This window comes from Colobus angolensis, unplaced genomic scaffold (assembly GCF_000951035.1).
Source record: "Colobus angolensis palliatus isolate OR3802 unplaced genomic scaffold, Cang.pa_1.0 Scaffold584, whole genome shotgun sequence".
NCBI classification, from domain to species: Eukaryota; Metazoa; Chordata; class Mammalia; order Primates; family Cercopithecidae; genus Colobus; species Colobus angolensis.
This window is the reverse complement of record NW_012119421.1, coordinates 202,268-224,993: the sequence shown is the minus strand read 5'-3', so window position 1 is coordinate 224,993 and position 22,726 is coordinate 202,268. Positions and strand designations below refer to the sequence as shown.

The following is a 22,726-nucleotide window of genomic DNA, read 5'->3' as shown; positions in this document are numbered from 1 at the left end:
TATTGTTAAAGTTACTTTAACTTCACATAATGTAGCCCAATAAGGTGAATGCCACCCACCTACCAAAGGTGTTAGTCAGCTCAGGCTGCCATGGAAAAATACCAAAGGTTGGGTGGTTTAACAACAGACTTTTATTTTCTCAATATTCTGGAGGCCAAAAGTCCAAGATCGATGTGCTAGCAGAGTTGGTTTCTGGAGGCCTCTCTTCCTGGCTTGCAGAAGGCCACTTTCTTGCTTTGTGTTCCCATAGCCTTTCCTCTGTGCCTATGTGGAGAAAAAGAGAGATTCTTTGATGCCCTTCCTCTTCTTATATGGACACCATTCTGACCTATATGAACACCATTCTGACCAGATTAGGGCCCCACATTATGGCCTAATTAACCTTAATTACCTCCATATCTCTAAATACAATCAAGTTGGGGGTTAAGCTTTCAACATATGAATTCAGGGGAAAACAATTCATTTTATAAAAACCAAGCAATAGGGAAAATCCTATGATTTTTTTTTTTTTTTTGACGGAGTTTAGTTCTCGTTGCCCAGGCTGGAGTGCAGTGGCATGATCTAGGCTCACTGCAACCTCCGCCTCCCGGATTCAAGCAACACTCCTGCCTCAGCCTCCCAAGTAGCTGGGATTACAGGTGTGTGCCACCACGCCTGGCTAATTTTTTATTTTCAGTAGAGACGGGATTTCTCCATGTTGGTCAGGCTGGTCTTGAACTCTGACCTCAAGTGATCTGCCCGCCTCAGCCTCCCAAATTGCTGGGATGAGCCATTATGCCCAGCATGAACCACTAGGCCCAGCAATCCTACAATTCTTTACTTATTAAATCCTGTGACATTTATCTGGTGGTGGGGTCAGGAAGAAGTTGTTAGTAAGGCTGCTATTATTGCTAATTCTATGATTAGGAAAGCACACTTGAGCTGAAGTGCCTGGCTTACGGGGAAGAATGCAGGTCAAACAGTTAAGAAGAAGTTGTTAGTAAGGCTGCTATTATTGCTAATTCTATGATTAGGAAAGCACACTTGAGCTGAAGTGCCTGGCTTACGGGGAAGAATGCAGGTCAAACAGTTAAGAAATAAAAATAGGGGGAAATGGTAGCAAACAGAGGCAGTGCTCTTATATGAGTCATGTAGCCAGGAAGGATTAAAATTGTGCAATTTCATGGAAATTCTATTGTCTTTGTCAGGAGAATGACTTTACAAGGTTTATTAACTGGGGGGAAAGGATGGTATGGATTAAGGACCACACCTGATTGCTCATCTTAATGTGAATTCTTGACTAAACAGCTATAGGGTGTGAAGGAAAGATCAGCAGTCAAAGAAAACTCAAAGATTTTTGGACAGAGCATATGGAAGGATGCAGTTTTCATCCACAGAAGTGAGAAAATAGCATGTGTGGCAGGTTGTAGGAGGAAAAACAGAGATCAGTTCAGGACCCCAAAACCTTGCTTGAAAGAGTTTTCCATTCACCCTGTCGCCATTTCTACATCCCCTTGAGATTTTTGTGAGGCTGAATGCAGAGTTGCTTGGCTACTTCTCCCTCTGGGCACCAGTCCTCTCATCCTCCCGACAGCATCTTCCGTGGCCCTGGCTCTGATGACCATCTCCCAACAAGATATCATCCTGCAAAGGTGATCTGAGCCATAGCTAGGGCAAGGCCATCCACTCTTTGACTTGTGTGGCTTTGGTGGGCCCCAGGAGTACTTCACGGCTTCTCAGAGTAGTAGGTCTTTTGTATGGAACTCTTATGAGGAAAACAGGGAGGAAACAGCCTGAGGGGTGGAAAGCCAGGGCTGTACCAGGGATCCTAGGAAAGCTGAGCCTAGGCTCTCAATGCAAAGAACATTTACCACCTGAGAATTTCTACTCAGTTGCTATTGTTAGTTTAGAATCTCATCAATGAAAATGGTATAGAAATTTGTTTTCTTCCTGGTTATATGTGCACCTACATAATATCCTTAATTTTGCCTCTTGGCTCATAAGCGTACAATACTTCCTATCTCCCTGACCCTTTAAGGAAAATGTTTGCTGAACTCCGCAGACAACAATGCCCCATGCTTTACAGTAAAAGACACCCAGGAATCTCTTTTACTAATTTTCATTTGTTGGACATTTTTCCTGGTCACCAATAAGTTCCCTTTCTTGGCTTGTAATGCTTAGTCTCTGGCTGGTTGTCATTTGCAATGACATAATATATACTGAGACCTCAAAGCAGAAAAACCGTAGAAGAAAACCTCGGAAATATCATCTCAACATCAGCCGTGGCAAAGAATTTATGGCCAAGTCCACAAAAGCAATTGTAGCAAAAACAAAAATTCACAAGTAGGACCTAATTCAATGAAAGAGCATCTGCACAGCAAAAGAAACCATCAACAGAGTCAACAGACCAGCTACAGAATGGGAGAAAATATTCACAAACTGTGAATCTGACAAAGGTCTAATGTCCAAAATCTATAAGAAACTTAAAAAAAAATTCAACAAGAAAAAAAATTCCATTAAAAAGTGGGCAAAGAGACATGAACAGACACTTCTTAAAACAAGACATACAAGCAGCCAGCAAACACAGGAATAAATGCTCATCATCACTAATAATCAGAGAAATGCAAATCAAAGCTACAATGAGATACCACCCACATCACTCAGAATGGTCATTATTAAAAAGTCAAAAACCAACAGATGCTGATAAGGCTGTGGAGAGAAAGCTTACAAACCCTTGGAGTGAATGTAAATTAGTTCAGTCACTGTGGAAAGCAATTTGGAAATTTCTCAAAGAAACTACAACAGAGCCTCTATTCAACTAGTAATCTCATTACTGGTTATATACACAAAGGAATGCAAATCTTTAAAAGAAAAAAATACATGCACTCCTATGATTATCACCAGGCTATTCACAATAGCGAAGACATGGAATCAAACTAGGTACCCATCAGTGGTGGATTAAATAAAGAAAATGTGATACATACACAGCACAACATGGAATACTACACACCCATAAAAAAGAATGAAATCATGTCTTTTGCAATAACATGGATAGAGGAGGAGGCCATAATCTGGAGGAAACTAATGCAGAAACAGAAAACGAAATACTGAATGTTCTCACTTAGGAACGGGACCTAAATATTGAGCTCACATGGACATAAACATGAGAACCGTAGACACTGTGGACTACCATGAGGTAGGGAGGGAGGGAGGGAGAGTGGGTTGAAAAACTAGCTATTGGAAACTATGCCAACTACCTGGGTCAAATATATCTGCGTAACAATCTTACACATGTACACTTGGTACATAAAATAAAACTGAAATTTTAACAAGAACAAAATTCTATTACACTAAAAACAATTACTGCACAGAAAGTAAAATAATAATGGATTTTCAAAAACTAAATATTACAAATAAAGATCTAAAATCAATAATCCAAACTTACACTTTAGGAAACTCAAAGAAAACAAGAGCAAATCAAGTCCTAAGTGAGTGGAAGACAAGAAACAATAAACACTAGAGCAGAAATCAAGGAAATTGAAAACCAGAAATCAATAGAGAAAAGTCAACAAAACCTAAAGAGTGTTCTTTGAAAGGACCAATAAATTGATAAACCTTTAGCTGGTGAACCAAGAAACAATGAGAAAAGATACAAATTACTAATATGAAAAAGAAAACAATGACCCTCACTACTGATCTCGTGGACATTTAAAGGATAGTGGAGGACTATTAAAAACAATTCTCTGCTCACACATTTGATAACTTCGATGAATTGGACCAAGTCCTTGAAAGATAAAGTTGACCAAAATGCATACAAGGAGAAATCGATAACCTAGATAGGTCTCTATCTATTAATGAAATTGAAGCAACAATTAATAACCCTCCAGAACAATGCACCAGGTCTAGATGGTTTCACTACCAAACATTTAAGGAAGAGACTATACGAATTCTCTTTAGAAAATAGAAGCCGAGGGAACACGTCTTAACTCCGGTCTAGGAGGCAAGCTTCACCATAGCAGCAAAGCCAGACAAATGGTTTTGAACCAGGATGCTGAACTCGTCTGGACTGCTGACCAGCTCCTGAACTCAACCCTGGAAGAACTGTAGAAGCGAGAAGAAAACATGGCTTATGGGAACTGTAAAAAATGGTAAACCTCCTGTAGAGACCAAAGCAGTATTGAACTGATGTGTGTGGAAGGTTGATGTTCACCGATAGCAGAGAGAGAACAAGAGGCAGGAAAGTATTTTCGGTTCTGCTCTTGCGTCTCTTTCCATGGTTCTGGGCCAACTGCGCTTCCTACCCCTTCGCGAAAGAGATTTGTCAGCGGCTCTTAATCCACCAATGCAGCAGCTGTGATGTGACATCGGGACCCATACAAGCTTCGCTGAAGAAAAGAGTAGATGAAAACAGGGTGAAACTGGATAATCGCAGGGCTTTCCTCTTCAGAGTGTCCTCCCCAGGCCTCCAGAGCTAACGACTGCCATGGCCTCCCCACCACGCTGCTTCAAGAGAAGCATTAAAAAGAATCCATTGGACAGAAGATTTGCCTGGTGGAGTGTAAAACAAACAGGGGTGATGGAAATGAGTTTTGGGGACGTGCTGCTTTCCACTCGGGGCCCATCCTTCATTTTGCCGAGACCACCAAAGACTGGGCCTTCCTTGACAAGAAGGTCCGAGACCCCTCTCGGCAGCTCCCCTCATCTGCACGTGGGTTCCTCCCCACACGCCTCCCCTTTCCCTGGGTTCCAGTTCCCCATCACTGCGTGTGTCCGCCCAACCCCACAGCTTCTCTCCTTTCGAGAATGTCATTTCTTGAGCCGCACTCCGTCGCGAGATGTGGCCCACTGGTCTATCCAAGGTCCAGGCAGAGAATCAGTGACCAGCTGACTCTTTGTACTGCAGGAATTCAGCAGCAGAGACAATAAAAGTAGTGCCGGTTTTAGAGCCAAATACGTAGAAACGCAGAGACCAACCAGACCCACAGGCTGCTTCAAGGAGAGTCTCTGCAAATCTCTGCTTAAATTTTGCTCTGGGGCCAGGCTTACACCTGTAATCCCAAAACTTTGGGAGGCCAAGGCTGGCGGATCATGTGAGGTCAGTTGTTCAAGATCAGCCTAGGCAACATGGTGAAACCCCGTCTCTACTGAAAATACAAAAATTAGCGGGAAATAGTGGCACGTGCCTCTAATCCCAGCTTCTTGGGAGGCTGAGGCATAAGAAACGCTTGAGCCCGAAAGGTGGAGGTTGCAGTGAGCCAGGATCATGCAACTGCACTCCAATCTGGGTGACAGACTGAGACTCTGTCTCAAACAAACAAACAAAAATAAATTAATAAAAGGAAAAGAAATTCCACTACGGAAAGAACCCGAGGACTATACCGTGGTTCCCTCACCCCCCGCTCCTTTTTTTTTTTTTTTTTTTTTTTTTTTTTTTTTTGTTAGTGTTGGGCAGTAAGTAAATGTAAAAACCACAGGGCACAAAGACAGGACGCTGCATTTGCCGGAAATGGAATCCAGGTCTCCCATGTGGGAGGCGAGAATTCTACCACTGAACCCCCAATGCCTCCTGACCCCAAGCTCTGCAGCCTTGGAAACAGTTAAGACACAGATTTCGGTAAAGGAGTCAAGATTTTCACCATGTTCTCTTTGCAAGATGTGACTTACAAAAGAGACACCCAGAGCAAAGGCTCACGGTGGAGATCTGCATCGGGCAACACCACAAAGTTATGGCTTCACATTAAAAGAGTTGACTTCAAAAAGCCTTATTCTGAGTAGGCTCTGTGCAACTGGGTAACAAACCTCTGTAGGAAAACATCAGAAATTCACCCAGCTTTTTGTCTCTGGTCCTGTATCCAGTGTGAGCCTGTGGAAAGTTCTTGCCTCGCTTGTTGATGTGTTCTCTTTGCCTCCCCATTGCTTGGTGCCTCTCAAGCCTCCCAACCTTGACATAAACATCAGTACTTTTCTCAAAAAAGGCCGTCAGAACCCAGGAACTGGAGTTTGAAAAGCTGAACTCTTGGGACTCTGCCTGGGATACTCCAGAAGACCAGGGTGACAATTGAACTTCCCTCCTCCTACACTTCTTTTGAGTTCCTGAAAAATGCCATGGATCAGATCTTGCTTTTAAATTCTTATGCCTTACAGAGACCTAAACAAGAGGGAAGAAATGGACATTTCATGCCAAGATTTCTTCCCTTCACCTCACCCTGGTCGGCCACCCAAGGAGGCCAATTCAGGGAAAAACAGCTCCATTTGACTCTAGGTAGATGCTAGGATATTACTCCTCTAGCTAGCATAAAGTGTTTTGTTGCTGTTTACTTTTGTCAGATATTCATGTTTTCACTCTCATTCTTTTGTTTATAATGAGCGTGGTACAGATTTGCACCACTCTTTTTGCTGTTGTTGTTGTTTTCTTGACTTTTAAAATTTTTTTATTTCCAACTTTTACTCAGTTCAGGGGTACATGGGCAGGATGTGCAGGTTTGTCTCAGGTAAACCTGTGCCATGGTGGTTTGCTGCACAGATCATCCCATCACCCAGGTACTAAGCCCAGCATCCATTAGCTGCTCTTCCTGATGCTCTCCCTCCTCCCAACCCCCACCCTCCAACAGGCTCCCGTGTGTGTTGTCCTTGCCCCTCAACCCCACGTATCCATGTGTTCTCATATTCAGCTCCCACTTATAAGTGAGAACACACGGTGTTTGGTTTTCTGTTTCTGCGTTAGCTTGCTAAAGATAATGTGCACTGCTTTTGATCTGGTGTGGTGGTTCACATCTGTAATCTCAGCACTTTGGGAGGTCGAGGTGGGTGGGTCACGAGGTCAGGAGTTCAAGACCAACCTGGCCAATATGAAACCCTGTATCTACTAAAAATAAAAAAATTAGCTGGGCGTGGTGGCACGCAACTTATAGTCCCAGCTACTCGGGAGGTTGAGGCAGAAGAATCCCTTGAACCTGGGAGATAGGGGTTGCAGTGAGCCGAGAGTGAGCCACTGCACTCCAGCCTGGCGACAGACCAAGACTCCATCTCAAAATAATAATAATAATAATAATAATGTGCACTGCTTTGAATATTTAATCCTTTTCTGCCATTAAAACATTAGAGCCGGCATTTCTTTTTCTATCCAATATGAGATACTTAAATGCATTATCATGAGCAGTAATTAGTGTTATGTTGGAGATGATGGGCATAGTTAGTCTCATTCCCACCACCTCATTGTATGATTTCTGTGTTTTTGCTTTGTTTATAAAATCTCTTCCTGCCTTTCTTAACTAGACTGTTCTGTTTGGGTAAGTTTTTTGTTTTCCTGTAGTGTTTTTGAAATTCCATATCCAGGATTAGTCAATATATTCTGTTAGATCTCAGGTGCACAGGAAGAAGGTAATCATGTACCTTAGCTCAGGGCACATTATGGTAGCTGTTCTCAGCAAGGCCCCTACTGTCTTTCCTTCTTTTCTCTGCTCATCCCACTCCCATTCCCCTGTCCACTTCCAGACACACGTTCGGAGAAGTTTAGGATATGCTCTTTTATCCTGCACTGTCTCTGCATATTTTAATAAAGGGATATCTTTGGAGAATATACATTTTTCTTTGGGGGTTAGGGATGTTAAAACAACTTTAAAGTGAGAATTGGTTTCTGAAAACCCATTCCAACCTCTTTACTCCATTCTGTGTACTATCTTCTCAACTTTTCTATTCTAATACAAAAGTTTGCGCATAGGCCAGGCACGATGGCTCACACCCCTAATCCCAGCACTTTCGGAGGCTGAGGCGGGCAGATCATGAGGTCAGGAATTCGAGACTGGCCGGGCCAACATGGTGAAACCCCATCTCTACAAAAAATACAAAAATTAGCCAGGCATGGTGGCGCACTCCTGTAATCCCAAGTACTCGGGAGGCTGAGGCAGGAGAGTTGCTTGAACCCGGGAGGTGGAGGTTGTAGTGAGTGGAGATCCTGCAATTGCACTCCAGCTTGGGTGACAAAATGAGACTCTGTCTCAAGAAAAGAAAAAAAAAAAGAAAGAAAAAGAAAAGAGAGAGAGGGAGAGAATACAATAGTGCCACCATTCTAAAACACTATCAGATAGTTTCTAATACAGTTAAAAAGACACCTACTTCATGACCCAGCCACTCCATTACTAGGTTTATACTCAACAGAAATGAAGGCACAGGTCCATAAAAAGGCCCATAGTAGAATATTTGTAAACACCTTATTCACAATAGCCAAAACTAGAAATATCCCAATTGTCTATCAACTGTAGTATATTCACATGTTGGAATAACACTCATCAATAACACCAAAGAGCTGACATACATGCCATAAAATGGAAGCATCTCATACCATTGTTGCATGAAAACAAACAAACAAACAAACAAACAAAAAACAGGTAAAATCAGTATGGTCCTTTATGTGATTTCTACAAGAAGCAAAAGGAAATCACGGAGACAGAAGTCAGAATGGTGGTTGCCTAAACGGGGATGGGGTGAGGATTGACTGGAAAGGGACTCTAACGACTTCTTGGTCTGTTGAAAATGTCCCATAACTTGACCTAGGTGATGGTTTCTTTTGTCAAAATGCACTGGGCTGTACACTTAAGATTGGTGCACTTTGGTCTCTGCGGATTATACTTCAGTCATTTACTGATAGCAAAAATAAATAAATAAATAAATTTAAAATTGGGGTTGGAGAATGTCATGAACTTTAGATTTTATTGCATTCTTTAGATTTTACTTAAAATACCCAGTTGGAGTGCGAACTCTCGTCTTGTCTTGTCCATTTCTGATTTGGCCTGAAAAAGGTCCCACGGAGTTTTGAAATATCTGAGCCAGAAAAATGGGTGCGGCCACATCATGTCAACAGTAGAAGATTCCAATAAGGCTGACTGAGAGGGGGCACCTCTCCTTTTGGGTGTTGTACTTGCTTAGAGAGGGGGCAAAAATCTTTCAAGATAACCGGACCCTTAGGTGTGCAGGGTAGGGGTTCCTTCTATTCGCGACACTATAGAGAGTTCCAAAGTCACAGAAAAGTTGTGACCTCTCGGCGCAGCCTAGGCTCAGGTTGGAGGCGAAAGGGAAAGAAGAGCTCTACATCCTAGAATGGACGTTGCCATGACTCAGATCAGAGCCTAGGCTGCTGCGGCCACAGCGTAGAGTACTAACCACAATATGATCACCGCGAGCCACAGGAGCTGCTTCCGTTTTGGAGACCTAAGGGTCCGCGTAGATTTCGTTCTTTCTTGGTGTCTCTCCGTTTTTCCTCCCTTTCTTCCCCATTCTGCTACAACAAAAAAAACACTTCTCATCTCTCTCTCGTGCAGTCCTTACCGCTGCACAAAGCTACTGCGAAGTTTCGTCTCCCTGGTCCAGGCCTCTACCGACTTCCTTTCCCTCCTCCTCGCCATTCCCTGTTGGATTCACCCCTTGCCCAGCTCCGGCCTCCTGCCCCAGACACGCACCCAAAAACAACTCAGCTCAGCCCCCGCAGCTCACTGGCTCAGAGTGGCAAGAGAGGCCACGGGAGGCCTCGCCCCTTGCACGCCCCCACAGAATGCGGAGAAACCAATCGGAATAAATGCTTTTTAAAAAGAACTTACTTCCCCTTGGTGACGAGCCTCGGCAACATGTTGAAATCTTGTCTCTGCAAAAAATACAAAAATTAGCCCGGCGTGGTGGCGCGCGCCTGTCGTCTCAGCTACTTCGGAGCTCAGGCAAGAAGAGCACTTGGCCCCAGGAGGTCGAGGCTGCAGTGAGCCTTGTTTGCACCACGGCACTCCAGCTTGGGCGACCAAGTGAGACCCTGTCGCAAACAAACAAACAATCAAACAAACAAAAAACTTCCCCATAGAAAAATAGTTCATGATTTACATTCTCAGGACTCTTCAAAGGACTAAAAGCTAAAGGCGACGATGGATTCATTCGACAAGTCCTAGTCGTGCGCCCTGGTGAGTGGCAGGCCCTGCTCCCCGCGAGCGGACCACGAGAGACTCTCACCACCATCCCTGCCCTGGTGGAGCCTCCTGCGGACACAGGATCCGAAGATGGCAGCGGAAGCTCCGCAGCGCCCCGAAAGTGACTGGGCAGTGTGGGCACAGGCTCCCTTACTGGGTGAAGGGGGCGCAAAGGACAGAAAGAGCCATCCTGGGAGCCCACCGGGCCTTCAGCTTCCCTTGGGCCCCCAGGCGGCTCGGGCCTAGGGCGTTTCCGGGGGCTTCTGAAGCAGGGGAGGGGCAGGGCGGACGAAGCCCGTTAGGCTGTCCTTCTGACTCCAGAATCTCTCAACCCGCGGGTGTGCAACGTGATCAGCGCGACTCACAGCTCTAATCTCTCCAGTTTTCTGTCCTGCCGGGCAGGCCCTCAGGACAGAAGGGATGGGGAGAGTTTGGTGAGTGTGCTCTGCATATAGCGCCCAGCAGAATCAGTAGTAGCGGTCTCTGGCGCAATCAGCGCGTTTGGCTGTTAACAGAAAGGCTGATGATCTGAGCCCAACCAGGGACTCCTGGCTTTGTTGTTGTTGTTACTGTTGATATACAATCAACTCCAGCCTAATCCGGAGAAGCACATGTCCTCTTCCCCACCTTCTTAGGTCTGAGGCTTGGCAAGGGCCATGGTGCCTTGTACCTGTCAAACTCAGGAATCCCAGAGACTTCAGACAGGAACTCACTTCTAGTGTGATAAAAATGATTTTTGCTCTAATGGAAGGCTTCAGGGGGTAAAATTCCTCGAGTTTTTCATGTTTAATAGAAGGAGACCTATTAACAGTAGTATCCTATCCCCAGGATGTGCCTGGGTTTACTGATTGCTCTATCAATAATGTGACCAATGGCATCAGTCATCCTCATGGTGATCCTCGCCATTGTTTGTGAAAATGCATTTCTTCTATTATTTGTGCATGATTTAACGCTTTTCAAGATGTTTTTGAAATGAGGTGGGTTTCATGTTAGGATTTCAAATGATGCTGCAATCTCCACTATTCTTGTACAAATATCTTTGGTCACTCGTGCAGATATTTCTATAGTGTAGAGAACAGGATGTGCCAGTTTTACATTACAGCATTTATTTAATGCTTCTAATTTGAGTACATTCTGCAAATTTATCTTCCATAGGAGCAGTAGCAAATCATATTCCAACGTGTTTCCCAATTCTATCAATGTCCCTTTTGTCATTACTTGCCGGCACAACAAACTTTCTACACATCGATGTATGATATTCCACTGAAGGGAGGGGCGTCCTCCTGGCTTAACTCAGGGCGTGCACAACCGAAGGACATGGTGGACATTACACACAGATATTCTGTGGCGTAGGATGAGCTGCTAAACTTCTAGGATGTTTTAAAGTCCTCCAACATCTGTAATTGTTTTCTGTGACCAAGTAATGTGGGTCTGGAGAAGATGGGCCACAGTGACCTCTTTGACAGCTTTCTGTCAAGTCGCTTATTCAAGGGGAGCAAAATCACAAAGTTCCCAGATGATTTTTTTCTTCTCCCCTTTCCTCTTTTCTTCATAAATCTTGGTTTTGCTTTTATTTGACCAAACGAATCTAATGCCCGTTCTCCCTCCTATTCGATGGTAAATTAACATGCAAATAGCTATCCCCTTACTTTTCTTTGATAGATTTCTGCAGCGGCTATGTCCATAAAAATTAGCCCATTTGAGATCCATCATTGGAGCCAACAGAACCCTGCACCCAACAGGCACCTTGTGCAGACCTGGACCCTTAGGGCTATTAGCTCATGTTCCTTTGGTTCTTCTATCAAATATCATGAGTAGAAACTGAGGTCTTTGGCTTTTATCCACTACTATGGCTATAGTACATTTTCTCTCTCTCATCTCTCTCATTTTTGTATCATGATTTTTTGCCATCAGTGGCACCAGTGTGGGTTTCTGGTTTTGATGTTATCGAGTGAACTTCTGGGATCGTTTTATGATTATATAACAGTCGGTATTAAATTCTTCTATTGGTGAAGATTTGTGTTGTTCCCAGTTTTTCCTTAGTATAAATATGAGATTAATAAGAACATTTTTGGTAGAAGCCTTGTTGGATGTATCGTTCATTTAGTGGGGGTAATCAATAAAAGTAAGTGTGCTTCCTTTTCAGGTAGGCTTAACACAGTGAGAAACTGCTATTTATTAGAAAAGCTGTTGCGCTAAATTGTAACTCAACTAACATCACACAGCAATATCATACACACTCTGTATGAGGAAGTGGGAGAGGCAATATCTTTCAAAATCAGTTTTTCTATGGTTCCTTTCATTTTCTTGTGAACCCTTCATGGCATCTTTGAAGGTGGCTGTGGTCACACCAAGTGTCACCACCAGCCTATTCAAGTCCTGCTGCAGAGCCATGGAGTGATATACCAGGGCAGACCAGCCCAGTCTCAGGCTCATAAACACCAGGCAGGAATAGATGCCTATGAAATGAAAAAGGTCAGATGATTCCTCACTTTCTTGCCATGTCTGTGCCTCTCTTTGCAGGTGCCATGTCACTAAAATCAATTGCTTGCACTTATTTTGTCAAAGATAAAGTCAGGCATTAGTCAAAGCTGTGAAAACAGATTTTATTCAGTAACTATTGACCAAAGCAGAAGGGGCTGAGCTCCATCACATTTGTGGAGAGCCGATGGCATTCTAATTGGAGTGAGGCAGGGGAGAGGGCAGGGGGCAGGGCACAAGTGAAACATTACAAAATGTTGGTCATTGTAAGCTTCTGCCTCATCAGGACAGCTGTGTCTGCCAGCTGTCAATATTAGACGTTAGGATTCTAACCTCCCACAGAGACCCGGAGACAGAGATTCAGTCGTTCCTGAGGACGACACCTCAAAGGAATGGCTTTCAAATCCTGTGGAAAGACACACTGGAATCCCCAGGAGATATGCACATATCTTAAAGGGATGGAGGAAGTATTCCCTTCCTAGTAAGTGTTATAAGAAAGAACCTACCATCATCAGTAGGTATTGGCTAGAATTAAAGTAAGTTCCCCTGGCAGCCTTGAGTTTTCTTAGGTAGGCATTGTCATGGGAGCCTAGGGTAATTCATGGGACATGGTCTTATGCTATTAGAAGCCATGATAGAGTCTGGTCATCTCTTAGCCCAGAAATTTAGACTGAGTCATTGTGTGCTGAGTTTGGTGTTTCTCACTTTCCATCCCCCCATTCCATGGCCAGGATTTTACTGGACTCTGATAGATGGACAAGGCCACGGGCCATTTTCAGTGACATTCAAGCAACCCAGGCATATCTATTGAGACCTGAATGAAAATAAAGAAAACCATGAGATTGAGAGTGGGCCCCACAATAGGTATGCATTACCAATATTTAGGAGATAAACAAAAATATTTCTAGGCTTTGTCAAGATGAAAAGTGACTTATGCAGCCAGGATGAAATTCAAACCTACATTAGCAAAGTATACAGCTTATTGACATTATGTATAAGGCAGCCATGGCAAAATGACAATCCACAAGTAGCAATGGTAGATACGGGTAGGGAGAGACTCCATAGGTCAAAATTATCCTCACATGAAATGAAACTCCTATATGTTGCTACACTAAGGTAAAGGAAGCCAATGTTATGCTGGAATATATTAATTGTCATGGGATAAACAGGCAGGACATGATGCTACATTTGTTAGTCACTTCTATTGGGAGTATTTGTGAAAGTTAATTTTTGTGTCAATTTGACTGGGCCAGGGAGTGCCCAGATATTTGGTTAGACATGATTTCTCACTGTGTCTCTGAGGGTGTTTCTGGAAGAGATTGACATTTGAATCAGTAAACTGAGTGAAGCAGATTGCCCTCCCGAGTGTGAGTGGGCCTCATCCAACCCATGGACGGCTTGAATAGGATGAAGGGTTAAGAAAGAAGTTTTTCTGCTCCACTGTCTTTGAGCTGGGACGTCAGTCTTCTGCCTTAAGCCTTGGACTTGGTCTTGAACTATATTAGACTCTCCTAGGTCTAGAGCTTACTCAGAGTAGAACTTGGGCTTCTCTGCTTCTCTCTCTGTGTGTGTGTGTGTGTGTGTGTGTGTATCCTACTCATTTTCTTTCTCTGGAGAACTAAGACTAATATAGTATTATAGGCCAGTTCCCAGTTTTTGTCTTTATTCTTTTGAAAGGTGTAAAATAAATAAATAAATAATTAAATAAATAAATAAATAAATAACATAAAACCCTGGAGGGTTCTCAAAGAAGAACAGTAAAGATTACTAGAAGTTTTAAATTTTTAGGAAAAGAGCTAAGAACAGCTTTTGTTAAAACTGTCTTCAAGAAAATTAAGAGTATTGGGAAAAATATTTTTGCCTTAATGTTTATAAGCAAAGGCATGATTAGTCAAGGAGAAATATACTTAGGTTTTTTAAGTTAATTTTTATGTTTTAATAATTCACATACAATCTTAGGAACTCAGAGAGAAAAAGAGAGGTCCCTTGTACCCTTTACTCAGTTTCCTCCAATGGTAACATCTTGGTAATATTTCCAAAATGGTAGTATTTGCAAATATAGCAGATGTATTGCAAATGCCACAGTACCAGGAGGTTGACATTGATACAAGCAAGGTACAGAACATTTCCATCAACACCAGGATTCATCATGTTGCCTTTTTATAGCCATGACCCTGTCTCTTCAGTGCTGCTCCTCCTTCCCTCCTTAACCCCTGGCAACTTCTAATCTATTCCCCATTCATATAATTTATTCGTTTCAAGAATGTTGCATAAATGGAATCCTATATGTCACCTTTGGGATTACCCTTCGTCCACTCAACAGAATTCGGTGGAGATTCATCCAGGTTATTGTGGGTGTCAATAGTTTGTTGTTTTTAAAAAAAATTATTGTGGACTATTCAGTGCTATGGATATATACCAGTTTGTTCAGCTATTCTCCTCATGAAACTCATCTATACATTTTTCCCCCAGTTTTGGCTATTAAAAACAAGGCTGCTATAAACTTTAAGTACATGGATTTTGTGTGAACGTAAGTTTCTATTTCTCTGTGATAAACGCAGGGAATGTAATTCCTAGGTGGTATGGTAGTTGCACATATAGTTTTAAAAGTAAAAACTATACAGACATTCTCCAGAGTGGGCTGTAACCTTTTACATTTCCATCAGCAATGTATGAGTGATCCAGCTTTCTCTGAATCCTTAACAGCACTTCATTTGGTTACGCTTTTCTTTTGGCGATTCTGATAGGTATGTAGCAATTTCTCATTGTGATTTTAATTAGTATATCACTAGTTGCTACTAATGTTCTGATTTCAACATATGAATTTGGGGGGCTAGACACAATGCATCCCATAACAATGTGTATTCTGGTGTGGTTGGGTGCTCTAAAATTGTCAATTTAAGCCCTGCTGGTTGATCATGCTGTTGGGTTCTTCTATATTCTTGTTGATTTTCTGTCTGGTTGTTGTATAAATTGTTAAGAAAGGGGGATGTTGAAGCATATCGCTATATTTATGGATTTATCTAGTTCTCTGTTCAGTATTTTCAGTTGTTGCTTAGACATTTATGACTTTTGTCAGGGGAGGAGTTGGTGGATTAGTTGTTTCCTCCTTATATAATGTTCCTCTCTGTCTCTGATTAGTTTCTTTGTTCTGAAATATACAATATCTGGCATTAATATAGCCAGACTTGCTTTCCTTTGTCTAAGGTTTGCATGATAAATCTTTTTCCATCCTTTTGATTTCAAGTTTCCTGTATCATCATATTTGAAGGTAGTCTCTATGTAGCCAGGATGTAGTTGGGTCATGTCCATTAACCTACTCTGCCAATCTGTGTCTTGTAATTGGTGTACTTAGGCCATTGATATTTAATATGATGATTGATATGGTAGGGCTTAAGTCTGCCATTATATTTTTTTCTTTTCTGTTTGTTCTCTCTGGTGTCATTTTCTGGATATGCTTTCTTTTTCTTACCTTCCTGTGGTGACTTGAACATCTTTGAGAATGGTGTTTTACCTTATCCATAGTGTTTTTGAGTATATCTGTTTGCATAGCCCTCTTGGTTTTCCCAGATATTCATATGTCTGTGCATCTATATCTTACCACACAGTATATTGGTGTCATTGTTGTACCAGTTTGAGTGAATGATAGACGAGTTACTTCCCTTTCAGGTCTCTTTACCCTCCCAGTTTATTGTTGTTTCAAACATTTTCTTTACGGAGAGTTAGAACCACATTGAATGATGCCATGATTTTTTTCTGAAGCCATCAATCATAGTTTAGAAAACTCAAGGAAGAAGGATGGCCTATATTGCTTACTTTTTTTTTTTTTAATTTTCTTTCTGATGTCCCAATGTTCCTTCTTTAATCATTTCCTTTCTTTCTTTTTTTTTTCTTTTTTTTTTTGCTCTGTCGCCCAGGCTGGAGTGCAGTGGCGCGATCTCGGCTCACTGCAAGTGCCGCCTCCCGGGTTACGCCATTCTCCTGCCTCAGCCTCCCGAGTAGCTGGGACTACAGACACCCGCCATCTCGCCCGGCTAGTTTTTTGTATTTTTTAGTAGAGACGGGGTTTCACCGTGTAGGCCAGGATGGTCTGGATCTCCTGACCTCGTGATCCGCCCGTCTCGGCCTCCCAAAGTGCTGGGATTACAGGCTTGAGCCACCGCGCCCGGCCTTTTTTCTTTCTAGAGAACTCCCTTTAGCCTTTCTTCTAAGGTAGAACTGCTGGTCAGAGATTCCCTTAGCTTTTCTTAATCGGAAACTCTTTTGATCTTCCCCTTAATCCCTGAAAGATGTTTCTGCTGGAGAGAGGAGTCTGGGCTGACAATAGTTTTCTTTCACGGCTTGAAAAGCACTGGGCAACTTCTTTCTGCCTCCATGGTTTCTGATGAGAAATCCATCATCACCAGAATTGTTTTTCCTTTCTAGGTAAGGTGTCACCTTTCTCTGTTGCTTTCAAAATATTTTCTTTGTCTTTCATTTCCTACATTTTATTTTTTCACATGTCTTGCCATAGACCTCTTTCAGTTTTTTATCCTATTTCGGGTTCTCACAGTTTCTTGAATCTGTAGGTTAATGTCTCTTGCCAACTCTGGGAAGCTTTCAGCTATTTACTTCTTTATGTTTTCAGCCTTGTCCTCTTCCTCTTCCCCTTCCAGACATAGATAACAACATGAAAGTGAGACCATTCAAGGTAGTTTCACAGGTCCCTGAGGTTCAGTTCACTTTCTCACCCAGTCTATTTTTCCCTTGTTAAAATTGTGTAATTTCTAATTTTTCATCTGCAGTGGATGGATTTCTTTGCTCTGCACCATCCGTTCTGCTGTTGAGCCTATGTGCTGGACTTTTTATTTTGGTTGTTGTATTTTCCACTTCTAAAACTAACATTTGTTCCTCCTTTAAGCCTTGTATTTATTTGCTAAGACTTTCTATTTGTCCATTTGTTTCAAATGTGCTCATAACTACGAAATCATTTTCATCAGGCTTGCTTGCTTTAAAATCTTTGTCAGACAATCCCAACACCTCTCTCATCTTATTGCCAGTGTGTATTTGCTGTCTATTTTCATTCAGAATAAAATTTTCCTGGTTCTTGGTGTAATGAATGATTTTCAATTGAAACTTGGACTTTTGGACATGTTATCAGACTCTCGATTTTATCGAAACCTTTTGTTTTAACTACCTTTTTCTCAGTCTGCTTCTGCAGGGGAAGGGGAGTGGCGCCATCTCATTATAGCCAGGTGTGTGTAGAAATCCAGGTTTCTCACCTGACCTACCTCTGTTGACACCCTGAGTGGAGGGCCCGCGAGGAAAGAGCACGGGGATGAGGCCCCTTGGCTTGGATGAAGGGCAGGTAGCGAGGGTCCTATGGCTCCTGGGAGGACCAGAAAGGTCGGTACCCTTTCAACGCCAAGAGCCCTGATGGCCGGCGCCAGGGATAAGGCCCCAAGGCGGAGTCCACAGTCCTGGAGGGGTGGCGTCCACACTCGTGCGCGCCCGGGACTCCGACGCTCAAAACCCGCCAGCTGTTGCAGCTTCCAGGAGAAGCAGTCGGGCGAATCCCGCACACCGGCGCTTAGTTTTGGAACTGGATACCCCGCGGAAAGAATCGGGATCCCGGAGCCCGGTTATAGGTCTCCAGGGTCTTCATTTCGGGAGCAGGCGGGGAACCCTCAGCCCGGCGCTATCGCAACCTGCAGTCTTCTTGCCTGAGGGATCCCAGGTGCTTCCCTTTTGCCAGCAATTTGCTGGAGGCGCGGAAATGTGGAGATACAGTCGAATTTCATCTGTCATAGGCAGCAATATGCAGTCGCCCAAAGCGGCGCCCAAGATTTTCGTGGATATGTCCTCAAGGGGCGATGCTCGGCTGGTTTAGGTAGAGTAGGGACAGCAGGTTCGCCTCGTACAGGAAAGGTGGTTTTCAAACTGTCCCTCCCTCCCTCCCTCCCTCCCTCCCTTCCTTCCTTCCTTCCTTCCTTCCTTCCTTCCTTCTTTCCTTCCTTTCTAGAGAGGGGAGTGGAGCTGAGGGGTGGGATGGGGGAACTTAGCTGCATCTTTGATCACAAGAAGCACGGGAGGAGTTCCATTACTACCTGAAACCCCGCTGAGCACTAGGAACCAGGCATGGTTTGCCCGCGGTGAGTTGGATCGGAGACGAGTGCCGGATGAGGTGGACGTCATGTTAGCTTTAGATCCAGAAAATTCCAGTCTTCTCATCTATCGCTGAAATCTTCTTTCTGAACGTTTCAAGCTGACAGCTACAATGTCTCTGAAACCAAGGAGGTCTGTCCTGTGAAGCCCACTTGGCTTCCTCGCGCCCGGAGCACAGCTGCGGAACCGGTTGAATTGCGTGGCGGAACAAAAGAAAACGAACCTAAATCTGCACCTGGAGCTGAAGCCAAAGACCCCTCAATTCAGAGTTTCATGCTCTACTAATAGAGCTAGTTGGGGGCAAAAGGGGATCCCTACACGAGTCTTTATCGGTAGAGTCCCTTGAGCCAGTTCAGAGATCAGGAATCAGAAGGACTACGCGCATCACCTGCTGAGAGCCAAGCCCGCACTTTGGTGGCAAGGAAACTGAGGCTCAGAAAGACAGCAAGTGCTTGGCTCTGCCTTACACCGTGCTACAGCTAGGCTAGAATGGAACACCCTTCAGTTTCCTTGCGGCCTGGCCTCAATACAGCCCAAAGCAGTGGCCAGGCTGTCAGAGGTGAGAGGTGTTGAGCAGCTGGTCAGTGACTGCTTGGAGCCCTGCGGGCCTGCAGCCCCCTTAGGTCACAGAGAACCACTTTCATTTGGGCTTTCCTCCTCTTAGAAAGTTAATCTTTACCTTCTCTTTTCCCCTATGACAAAGAGGTGATTGTGTCTGTCCTCTTCCCTGGTGGTCTAGTGGCTAGGATTCGGTGCTCTCACCGCCGCGGCCCGGGTTCGATTCCCGGTCAGGGAACATGTTTTGCAACATCTCCAAATTGTGTGTGAAGATTTGATAGAGAAACCCACAGGTGATGATTAAAATGCAGAAATATGTTCCCAGCAGCAATATTTGTAATAATAAATGTTCGTCACTTAGGAAAGTTATATGTTGCAATCCCTCCATACCATAAAAAGATGTGCAATTATTTCAAAGATGGATGTAGATAATGATAATAGCCACCATGAGGCCACTGATGATAATGATAGTAATAATGGCTAATGCTCTTGGTGTATTTACTATGCATTTGGGCATGGCTTCAATGTTTTACTGCTGTGTCTTATTTAAACAGAACAACCCATTTGGAAACACATTCCTATTGGGCCCATTTTACAATGAGGAAATGGAGGCACAGAAAACGTGAGTGACTTCAGAGTCACACCGCCACGGAATAAGGCTATCTGCTCGCGTCTACGGCTTCATGGAGAGAAGAGTCCAAGGTTCTCTTGTTCTTCTGCTAGGGATTGTCATCTTCTCAGAGATGTGCAGCCTGAAGAATCAGCGAAGGCAGGTGTGAGGAGGAGGGAGGGAGAGAAAGGAAGTGTGTATTGGGCTTGGGATAGATAGGTTCTGGAGCTCCAGAACTGAGCTTTTGCCTAAGATGCACCTTTTGTAAACAACATTTATTTTTCTAACAAACCCTTAAGCCTTCAGGCAGGATTTTCATCATCTAACTTGAAGCAGATGGGCAAAAAAGACCCCCATATATCTGGACATGGAAGAATGAAGGTCAGAAAAGAATAGTTACAAGGTTAACTACGCCTCTTCGTGGAGCAGGATGAGTCTTTAGTTTTTTGCCGATGACTGCCCTGATTGCTCCACAAAGAGGCATGTGGTGCCTGGAAATCTGAGGACATCTGCCTCAGACACCTGTCTATTATTAAATGCCCCCATCCCCAGGGTGTGCATCCTCACTTCTTTGTCCCATTGCACAGGTTTTAGATGCCTGAGGGCGCAATGACACGGAGGGCAGAAGTCGTGTGTTTGGGTACATTTCCGAGTTGACACCAGGTTGTGTGAGTAGGGGCAAGATGCAGGAATGCCAGATCCATGACATTCTCCCCGGCCCACACCGCCTCTTGCGCTTCCCCCTATCAGAAGTGACCCCACTGCACCTGACCACTGTAGCCTACTGGTCTGAAGTCACCCACTTCCCTATCCTTTGCTATGCTTTATTTGTCATGCTCACTGCTTGCATTCCCTGTGCCCGAATGGGGAAATGCTTGTGGGGAGGACACCAGCCAGTGTGTTCCCATTGCCCAGTCCCTTCTTGATGCCTCCAGATGTGGGCTTGGTGGGTCAGGACTTGCTCACCATGCAGCTACTCACCTAGAGCAAGGCTTCACACCTTGTGAGCACCCAATGCTTGGTGAATGAAAGCGTTCCAATGCAGGTTTCTGAGAGACATCAAGAATTCTACTGGACTTCCCACTTTTAGTCCTTTGAATAATTCGGGTAATGGGAAGATAGAAAAAGCTTTTCAAACTTGGGTGTTCTTTGTAAAGTTTATTCCAAGTCTAGAGGGCACCTTCTGGAATGAGCTCCCCTTTCTGTAAGGAGACACCCCCTCAGCCTGTGGGACTCTGTAGGCAAAGAGGAAGATGAACCCTGAACATTGAAGAGAGGAAGAAAATGGGTAATACTGGCAGCAGCCTGGAGTATGAGAGACAGACAGACACAGGCACACAGACAGATGGAGAGGTTGGAAAGGCAGGGCTGGGTCGAGGAGGAGTCGGGAAGCAAAAGGACCTGTATGTCCAAGAGCCAGATTTAGGGTGTAAATGTCAGAGTTCACTTTTGCTGAAGAGAGTCAACAAAAGAAACAAGGCAAAGGGAGCCAATAACTCTAAGGATCCAGGTCTGCATAAGAACCATGGTCAGGTGCAGGATCCTATGGCTCCAGAGATTTGTCTCCAGTGAGATGAGTTTTATAGGAAAACAAAACAAAACAAAACAAACACCATCAAGGAAGGAATAACACAGAGGTAGTTATTAGCATGCTAATTCACCCTGGTCTAGGAGGGAGAACAGTCTGTAGATCGTTTGCCTTCAACAAAAGCAGAATGCAATTCATAAAGAAAAGAGAAGAGGAACAAATGTCTAGAAGGAGCCATTCTTTCCTCTCCTATTTGATAAGCCTCTTGACAGGAAGCAGTTCAGGGTCCCTCCAGCCAGTTTTCTCTGGATTCAGTTAGGTAGATCACCAGAGAAAACAATTACAATTATTGGAAGACTTTCTAAACATCTTGGAGGTTTAGCTGTGGAACACGTGCCAGAGAGTATCTCTGGGCAGTCAGTGTCCACCATGTCTTTCTGCTGTGCCTCCTTAGGCAGGACACCACCCCCTCACTGGTACATCAGACTGATATATGGAAACTTTGCTGTGCTGGCAAGAGCATGAAGGAAAAGGCTCTCTCACTGAGTTGGAAAAATACATTGGAAGATAAATTGGCACACCTCCTGTTGAAGTCAAACTAAGAACATGTAAAGAGATGCCTTCGGCTCCTGGCAATGTTGGAGTAACAGATGCCCGATTTACTCTCCTACCTGAAATCTGCCCACTGCTCCTCTCTGCAAATAAACAGGTGCCTGTAATCCCAGCAGTTTGGGAGGCCGAGGTGGGCTGATCCCTTGAGTGCAGGAGTTTCAGACCAGACTGGGCAACATGATGAAACCTCATCTCTACCAGAAAAATTCAAATAATTATCCAGGCATGGTGGTGTGTGCCTGTAGTCCCAGCTACTCAGGAGGTTGCAGTGGGAGGATCGTTTGAGCCTGGGAGGCAAAGGTTGCAGTGAGCCAAGAATACACCACGGAAGTCCAGCTTGGGCTACAGGGTGAGACCCTGTCTCATGAAAGCAAGGAAGGAAGGAAGGAAGGAAGGGAGGGAGGGATGGAGGGGCCGGGTGTGGTGGCTCACCACTATAATCCCAGCAATTTGGGAGTCTGAGTCAGGTGGATCACAAAGTCAGGAGATGAAGACGATCCTGGCTAACACAGTGAAACCCCCGTCTCTACTCAAAATACAAAAAATTAGCCAGGTGTGGTGGCACATGCTTGCAGTTGCAGCTACTTGGGAGGCTGAAGCAGGAGAATCACTTGAACCTGGGAGGCAGAGGCTGCAGTGAGCCATATCACGCCACAACCACAATATTAGAGATGATAAATTTGCTGGATGGGATTAACAGCAGATTAGACGTTGCAGAAGAAACGATCAGGGAACATAGAACCATGAATAATTGAAAATATGCAAAATGAAACTCACAGACAAAAGAGAATTTTTTAAAATGAAGTGATTATCGGTGAACTGTAGGGCAGACTTAAGAGGTCTAAATCATGAGCCACCTCCCTCCCT

The 22,726-nt window shown here is 44.0% G+C and overlaps 1 protein-coding gene and 1 non-coding gene across 2 annotated transcripts in view; one reads left to right on the top strand and one right to left on the bottom strand.

Moving 5' to 3' along the window:
* LOC105526273 (putative neuroblastoma breakpoint family member 6-like protein) overlaps positions 1-22,726 on the bottom strand; it is a 255,070-nt gene that overhangs the window by 75,833 nt on the left and 156,511 nt on the right.
* TRNAE-CUC lies at positions 19,276-19,347 on the top strand. Its single transcript has one exon. It is a non-coding gene; the product is annotated as a tRNA-Glu (tRNA).